This window comes from Cervus elaphus, chromosome 4, assembly GCF_910594005.1.
Source record: "Cervus elaphus chromosome 4, mCerEla1.1, whole genome shotgun sequence".
NCBI classification, from domain to species: domain Eukaryota; kingdom Metazoa; phylum Chordata; class Mammalia; order Artiodactyla; family Cervidae; genus Cervus; species Cervus elaphus.
Window position 1 is genome coordinate 24,362,254 of NC_057818.1, and position 9,261 is coordinate 24,371,514.

At 40.7% G+C, this 9,261-nt stretch overlaps 1 non-coding gene across 1 annotated transcript; it reads left to right on the plus strand.

The window, feature by feature from the left end:
* Window positions 1–252: 252 nt before the first annotated feature.
* LOC122692922 lies at window positions 253–359 on the plus strand. Its single transcript, XR_006340734.1, has one exon. It is a non-coding gene; the product is annotated as a U6 spliceosomal RNA (small nuclear RNA).
* Window positions 360–9,261: the final 8,902 nt, after the last annotated feature.

A 9,261-nucleotide genomic window follows, 5' to 3' on the forward strand; every position in this document is an offset into this window, starting at 1 on the left:
ATACTGTAAAACGTACCTTTGTTGCAGGACTTATCAGAGCCTTTAAAAGGCAAACAGCCTTGTTCATTAACTGTAGGCAGTTAAACATGTTTGACCACAGAATCCTTTTCCCCTTGTCTTATGATACGAGTGCTTGTGAAGGATCCTACTTTAGAAAGCATTGCTCTGGGCCAAATTCCTCATTTTAAAGATAGAGAATAATACTCAGGTCTGTCTAGTTACAGGTAAAGCTGGTGCTTTAGAAGTTTCTCAGTGCTCACTTCGGCAGCACATATACTAAAATTGGAACGATACAGAGAAGATTAGGATGGCCCCTGGGCAAGGAGGACACGCAAATGCGTGAAGCGTTCCATATTTTTGGTAACAATAGCCCTATATGCAGGACAGAAAAAGAGACACAGATGTATAGAACAGACTTTTGGACTCTGTGGGAGAAGGCCAGGGTGGGATGATCTGAGAGAATAGCATCGAAACATGTATATTATCAAGTGTGAAACAGATCGCCAGTCCAGGTTGGATGTGTGAGACAAGTGCTCGGGGCTGGTGTACTGGGATGACCCAGAGGGATGGGATGGGGAGGGAGGTGGGAGGGGGGTTCAGGATGGGGAACACATGTAAATCCATGGCTGATTTATGTCAATGTATGGCAAAAACCACTAGAATACTGTAAAGTAATTAACCTCCAACTAATAAAAATAAATGGGAAAAAAAAAAAAAGAAGTTTCTCAGCCTTCAATGTGCATAAGAATCACCCAGGCCTCTTATTAACCTGCACATGCTGATTCCAGAGGTCTAAGATGGGGCCTGAGATTCTGCATTTTTAACAAACTCTTAGGTGATATTATGCTGCTGATCCACGGGCCAAACTTTGAACAGAGAAGAAAGTCTACTAAATTTATGCTTGTCCCACTGCCTTGTAACATCTTCCATCAAAGTAGCATCCTTGCCTTATTCCGGTTTCCTTTGCTGCGTTGATATCTTCACTTCTTCAAAGCTGCAGTGATAGGACACATCAAGTTTAAGGAAGTATTTCCTGGCCCCTAAAATAAATTTTCATTTTGCTCTATTATAAATTAGAAACAGATAAAGCTTGTCATCAAAATGGCTTATTCAGAGGCCCTGTACAGAAATTTAGATTAAAAGTCATGCAAAAATCACTGTTTAACTGAGTCAGATCAACAAAGGACACGTTCCATGAGCATTTCCAGGTATTTTTCAATTGTTCTTGGAAAAACATGGCATGCATCTAACCAAAATGTGCCCAATAATTGTGCAACTCTCTGGTTATTGCCAAAATATGAATAGACAGTGACCAGCAGATGTTTACCCAGCATGCAGATTTTACATTACATGGAAAACATTCCCATCCTGATACTTCAAAAGCTTCTGTGGTTTTCATTGTACATGTCTTGTATTTCCTTCAGTAAAATTTATTGCTAGATATTTTATTCTTTTTGATGCTATTGTTGATGAGATCATCTTATTAATTTTATTTTTGAGTTGCTCATTGCTATTGTATAAAAATACAACTGATTTTTGTATCTTCAAAAAAAAAGGCTTTTGTATCTGCATATGTATAATCCCCACATCATCGCATATTGTTGATACTGCCAAGAAAATTAGCTTATTGAGATGGTTTCTATGTAATAGCCAGTGTTGTTGTTGTTTAGTACTAAGTCATACCCAACTCTTTTGTGACCCCTTTGGACTGTAGCCCACCAGGCTCCTCTGTCCATGGGATTTTCCAGGTAAAAATACTGAAGTGGTTGCCATTTCCTTCTCCGGGGGAACTTCCCAATCCAGGAATCGAACCCGTGTCTCCTGCAGTGGCAGGCGGATTCTTTATCACTGAGCCACTTGGGAGGCCCATATAACAGCTATCAGTTCAGTTCAGTTCAGTTCAGTTCAGTTGCTCAGTCGTATCCGACTCTTCGCGACCCCATGAATTGCAGTACGCCAGGCCTCCCTGTCCATCCCCAACTCCCGGAGTTTACTCAAACTCATGTCCATCGTGTCGGTGATGCCATCCAGCCATCTCATCCTCTGTCGTCCCCTTCTCCTCCTGCCCCCAATCCCTCCCAGCATCAGGGCTCTTTCCAATGAGTCAACTCTTCGCATGAGGTAGCCAAAGTACTGGAGTTTCAGCTTCAGCATCAGTCCTTCCCATGAACACCCAGGACTGATCTCCTTTAGGATGGACTGGTTGGATCTCCTTGCAGTCCAAGGGACTCTCAAGAGTCTTCTCCAACACCATAGTTCAAAAGCATCAATTTTTCGGCACTCAGCTTTCTTCACAGTCCAACTCTCACATCCGTACATGACCACTGGAAAAACCATAGCCTTGACTAGACGGACCTTTGTTGGCAAAGTAATGTCTCTGCTTTTTAATATGCTATCTAGGTTGGTCATCACTTTCCTTCCAAGGAGTAAGCGTCTTTTAATTTCATGGCTGCAGTCACCATCCACAGTGATTTGGAGCCCCCAAAAATAAAGTCTGACACTGTTTCCACTGTCTCCCCATTTATTTCCCATGAAGTGATGGGACCAGATGCCATGATCTTAGTTTTCTGAATGTTAAGCTTTAAGCCAACTTTTTCACTCTCCTCTTTCACTTTCATCAAGAGGCTTTTTAGTTCATCTTCACTTTCTGCCATAAGGGTGGTGTCATCTGCATATCTGAGGTTATTGATATTTCTCCCGGCAATCTTGATTCCAGCTGTGCTTCTTCCAGCCCAGCGTTTCTCATGATGTACTCTGCATATAAGTTAAATAAGCAGGGTGACAATAGACAGCCTTGATGTACTCCTTTCCCGATTTGGAACCAGTCTGTTGTTCCATGTCCAGTTCTAACTTGCTTCCTGACCTGCATACAGGTTTCTCAAGAGGCGGGTCAGGTGGTCTGGCAATCCCATCTCCTTCAGAATTCTCCACAGTTTATTGTGATCCACACAGTTGAAGGCTTTGGCGTAGTCAATAAAGCAAAAATAGATATTTTTCTGGAACCCTCTTGCTTTTTCGATGATCCAGCAGATGTTGGCAATTTGATCTCTGGTTCCTCTCCCTTTTCTAAAACCAGCTTGAACATCTGGAAGTTCATGGCTCACGTATTGCTGAAGCCTGGCTTGGAGAATTTTGAACATTACTTTACTAGCGTGTGAGATGAGTGCAATTGTGCGATAGTTTGAGCATTCTTTGGGATTGCCTTTCTTAGGGATTGGAATCAAAACTGACCTTTTCCAGTCCTGTGGCCACTGCTGAGTTTTCCAAATTTGCTGGCATATTGAGTGCAGCACTTTCACAGCATCATCTTTCAGGATTTGAAATAGCTCAACTGGAATTCCATCACATCCACTAGCTTTGTTCGTAGTGATAACAGCCATAGGCCTTGTCAATTTAGGGCAGGGGAAGGAAGGGGAAGCAGGAAGGATCCAAAATGAAGAAAAATGACTTGCTTATTGATGAAACTTTCTACTTAGCGACAAATGTTTGTGACATAGTTCAAAGGATAGATGATATCTGTATTTTACAGATGATGTATTTACAGATAAATACAGATGATGTCTGTATTTTATGACACTGAAACCAACCACAGGTAAACAGAATATACTGGGTGATAAGTATGTAGAATATTATTGTTGTTTACAGGCCAGCCTCTCCCCTAAAAAAATTGAACTTAGATATCTTACCCAACCTGGCCACACAAGGTTTCTCCACAGATCTCAGCCAGAAGGGACTAAACTTCCAAGGATCCAAATGACTGAAGGGAGAAGAGAAGGTGAATTCTACTGCTGGAGACTAACTCCTGGACACGAGAAGCAGAGTCTAAGTCCTGACTGAAGGCTGGAGGCCTTCATCTAACTTTTAGTTCCTATGCAGAGCAGGACCTTAATATCCCCATATTCAAGCTCTATCTTTGCTGCCTGCTAGTTAGTGCATCATTTTGGTCTCGTCTCTGTGACTTGGGAAGTAGCAGTCATTGTCTCACAGAGTTAGGAAAGTTAAATGAGAAAATTGCATATATTTGCAAGTATTACAGGGCAGATGCTGACAAAGCTGAGCTATAGTGGTTTTTTGGGGGGGGCAGTTAGGTGTTTTTTAAAATTGCATAAGAAATCTGAGATCTATCTCCTTAAGTTTCTAATACAGAACTGTTCATTGAGTTATATTTTAATGATCAAACTTACATCCTATTTTGCTGGTTTCATGCCTTCTCATCATACATTGGTTCATACTTGACTTGGGTTCCTACTAAGCATCAGCCTTGTGAGGCACTAGGAAATCAACAATGAAGACGACACTAGTCCTGCCTCAAGGATCTCTCAGGGCTCCTCAGGGAGGTTGACACCGAAATCAGCAATTAAGATACAGCTCCATGAAAGTTGCATCTGGGGGCAGGGGGCATCTCACAGCCTCTGGAGGAGAGTGATGGGGAGGAGTTGGGGAAGAATGTCCCAGAAGATGTCCCAGCTGAGGAATCTTTCTGACTCTTCCTCTGTCTACCTGGCTGGCTCATCTTCCAATACCTGAAGCTCTGCACAGATCCCATCCTGATTCCATCTCTTCTCAAACTCATGCTCCAAAACGACAGCCTCTCATGTTCCACATCTATGCAGCTGACCTTCAGGTCTGCATTTCCCACCTTGACTTTTCTCCCAAGCCTCAGATTTCATGACCTATGTGCTAGTTGGGTTGCCCAGAAAAGAGAGGCTAAAATGGAGTTAGGAGATTTCTTGGGAGTAATGCCTATGAAAGATAAAAGTGGGTGTGTTATTTACTCACTGCTGTGTAACAAATTACCACATAGTTACTGTGAGTCAAGAATACAGGCATGAGTTAACTGGGTATTTCTGACTCAAGATCTCTCACAAGGCTGCAACCAGTGTCAGCCTGAAGTTCTGGTTTTATCTAAAGGTTCAAAGAAGAATTTGCTTCCAAGCTCACTTTTATGGTTGTTGACAGGATTCAGTTCCTTGAAGGCTATTGATCTGAGGCCCTCCAGTGCCTACTGGCTGGAGTCTGCACTAAATTTCTTGCCTTTCTATAGGGCAGCTCACAATATGGCAGCCCGATTCACCAGAGAGCAAAAGGGAGACAGCCAGAGAGTCCTAGTGGGACCAAAGTCACAGAAGTAACTTTCCATTGTTTTTGCTGACTTCCTTTTATTAAAAGAGAGTCATTACATCCAGACAATAGCGAAAGAGAGGAGATTCCAGAATCACTGGGAGTCATCTTAGGAGGGAGCCTGATACAAGGAGGAAGCAAGGTTGGACCACAATGCAGATCTGATGCCAATGAAAGGAAAAGTGGGGAGGAAGCAGGATTAGGAAGAATTCACCTTAGAACATAATGTTCATCCTATAAAGTCTTAACCGACTCAACAGGAAGCTCCAGAACAAAGGACGTCATTTGGAAAGCTCTGCCTTGGGCAAAACCGACCAAGACCTGGGGACTGCCTAGGAAGAGCACGGTCTTGGCTGAAAGCTGAGGCAGATTCTGAAGGCCAATAGAGGCTGTCAGATAACTGCTTTCCTTGAAACTGGATGGCAAGTTCTTTCTGGAAGGGAGAGGTGAGTGACACAGCTTCATGGCCCCCACCTCCACCACATGTAGATCAATGTTTTGTACAATCCAGGCACTCATCAAATGCTTCCACCACATGCTTATCAAGTGCATAAATTATTAATGATGCTTATAAAAATATCAAGTATTTATTATTTATGAGCGATGAATATTCATAATCACATTGAGACAGTAGCCAAATGATGAGCCAGACATGCAGTCAACTAACAGGGCTGTCTAATCTTTGATGCATCTTCAGAAGTTGAGCTCTTTCATGCTTCTTCCAAATGACCCTGGCTTTGTGCATACAGTCTTAGAAGAGGCCTGTATGGATCAAGGTAGCTCTAGATTGATGAATCACTCTGGCTCTTGGTCTTACAAACTTTCTACTGAGAACAGAAATGTCCCCAAAGTGCTGATGGTTGGACTGTGATCATACATCCTACCAGTGGGGAAGGACTTCACACACCATTAAACCCCAGGAGAACATATATTATTAAATCTGTCCATCAGCTCTTCTCCACTAAAGGTTTGCTAAATAAAGTTACCATTCAGCTAAACCAATCTTCACATGCCATATCATGTGGCACACTCTTTTGTGAAGTGCTAATTATGTTGCTAATAGTTTGTGATTATCTGTTTAATGACAGTTGCTCCTCTAGACTATAAGCTCCATGAAGGTCAGGAAAATGTTTTGGATCTCCAACATTTATTACTGGTTTGGCAAATATGTAGGGACTCCATGAATGGTGAGATGCACCCCTCTCTGATCTGTTTTGGGAATCTAGATTTTCACGTATCAAATCTGGTCTGAGAAGGAGGTGCCCTTTTATTCTGAGGCTCCTAAGGAGGACAGACAGAAAAAATGTTCATCTCACTCAAGGGCTCTGGAACAATGTGACCAGTTAGGTCAAGTTAATGGTCAGATTACAATTTGGTGCAATTGTGTGTGTTGAAAAGCTTTCTAAAATACATCAATCTAGCTATCCTGTCAATTGATACTCATTAAGCACCTTCTGCATACCAATCCAAGTAATTAACAGTTGTTAATTGAACATCTCTTTTTACCCTTTTTATCCACTTACTCCCCATCTCACTTTTATGTACTTTATCCACCCATATATCCATTCATTTATTTATGTACATTTTACTTTATTCCAATATGGATTGGAGGTGGTTTACAGAGATTCATTAAATATACCACTATAATATAAATTATGAGTAGGTGAAAATGCAAAGGAAAAAGCATAAACTCAATATATATGGACTGAATCACTAATAATTCAAACTCTTACTGGCAAAAAAAAAGTGAAGGACTCGACTCTACTGATCATAGCAGGGGCTCAGGTATAAGATACCAGGGCAGATCTATCATAAAAAGTTCTCTGTGGACAGTTTTCTTCATTTAACCATTGGAATAAATCTTTCTCATATTTGTGTGTGTTTTAGAGGACTTTGAGGATTTCAAATAGATCTTCTATTCATTCCTTTTTGTTATTTTTGTTGTTCTTGTATTTACTGCATATGTATTAAGAGCTGGGCACTGTGCTGGGTATCGTGGTCTAAGAAAAGGGGTACGGAGTGCAGGTGTTTTTACTGTTAGGCTCCAGGTTTAAAAGTCCTGAGTTCTCTCATGGCCCTGGGCTTGCCTTATCGTGTGGCTTGGCTGAGTCTATTCCAGTCCCTGGACCTTGATGTCCTCAAGGTCAAAACAACAGGCTAAATGAACAGCCTTAACTAGATCTAAAATTAGGTAATATAGGACAGACTGGATTGAAGCAAATCAATTCAGTGATCCTGTTGGCCCTATCCATTTCTCAGTATAGACTGAGAAAACTGATCAAGGACTCTTGGAAGGTGCATTTTGAGCATTTTATCCTCAGCTGACATGAACATCACATGGAAGTGTTCTGCTAACAAAACCTTCAAGTGACATTACCTAATGGACCCTTTCAAAACATTGTGACCTCAGACTTAGAAAAACAAACTTATTGTTGCCAGGGGGAAGAATGAACGGAAGGGAGTTTGGGATAAACATGTATACACTACTATACTTAAAATGGATTAGCCAGTAAGGACCTACTATATAGCACATGAAACTCTGCTCAAGGTTATGTGGCAACCTGGATGGGAGGTGAGTTTGGGGGAGAATGGATACATATGTAAGTAAGTACAGCTGAGTCCCTTCACTGCTCACCTGAAACTATCACAAGATTGTTCACTGGCTATGTCCCAGTACAAAATTAGAAGTTTAAAAAACATATTGTGACCTAAACAGTAAGTGCTTCTCACAGGGAAGTCAGCTCTCAGAATTCACAAAGATTTAAATGCCAACACCCTATTTTTCAAAAGAATGAAATAACCAGCACGAACTGAACTTTGCAAAGACTGGGCACTCTTTTAAACACACAGTAATACATCATCTCATTTAATTCTGACAACAACCCCATGAGACAAATTGTCATCATTGTCCCCGTTTTATTTTTTAATTTTGTTTGTTTCTATTTTTTTGGCTGTGTTGCATAGCATGTGGGATCTTAGTTCCCCAACCAGGAATTGATTCCCCACTCCTTGCACTGAAAGTATCATACAGTCTTAATCAATGGACTGCTACAAAAGTCCAACCCCCATTTTACTGAGATGGAAATTGTGGCACAGAGAAGTAATATACAATATTCTATGTCACAGACTAGCGATGTGAGCCCAGTAAGTTGGCCCCCAAATCCAGACTCTTCCCTCTCAGCTGACCATACCTCCTCCAAAAGTCTCACACCTGTGGCCTGGAAGTGCTCTGTTAGCTTGTGGCTTAATTAAAAAAAAAAAAAAAAAGCCTTATTACCTATAATGTTTCTGATGCTTCCAACTAAGAAAATAATCTAAACAAAAAACAGATATATGATATTCTTTTCACAACTGATTTCCAACTCCAACAATGTAATTGTGATTCTCAATAATAACGTGCAAAAAATACTTTTATTCTAAATCTAGACTTTGCAAACTTTTCCTCTGAAAGGCAGATGGTAAATCTTTTAGACCCTAGAGGCCATAAGGTCACTACCCCAGCTCCTCAAATCTGCTACTAGAGTGAGAAAGTAGCCAATATTTAACCAAGTGAGCATGACCATATTCCAGTACAGCTTATTTGTGGATACTAAGTTTTTAATTTAACATAATTTTTATGTGTCATGAAGTACTCTTTTTCTGATTTTTTCATAACCATTGAAAAATGTAAAAACCATTCTAACCTTGGAGGATGAACAAAAACAGGCAGAGAGCTGGATCCAGCCCATTGGCTACTGTTCGCCTCCCTGCTCTAAACTGCTCACTTACATCTGAAACCATCTTTGGGAACAGACAAGGCTTTTCTTAAAAGAAAAATAAAACCACTATATACTCAGTTTTCTAATTTCTTTGCAACATGAATCTATGCTTTCTTGGTCACAGTTTGTCCTATTGTCCTAAAGATTGAAAATTCTATATCAATGAATATTTAATCATCAAGAAAGTTAAATTCCCCTTCTACTTTGGCTGTCAATAAGCAGAGGTCTAGACTGTTGTCTATAGTTGTTACGAAACTCAAGCCCAAGACAGAGTAAAATATATTCCCAAATATCTACAAATGCACACATGAAATATAGGTGTATTTTAAAGAATAACCTAACAGAAAGGACTTTAAATTTCACAGGAGCTGCTAATGCAGGC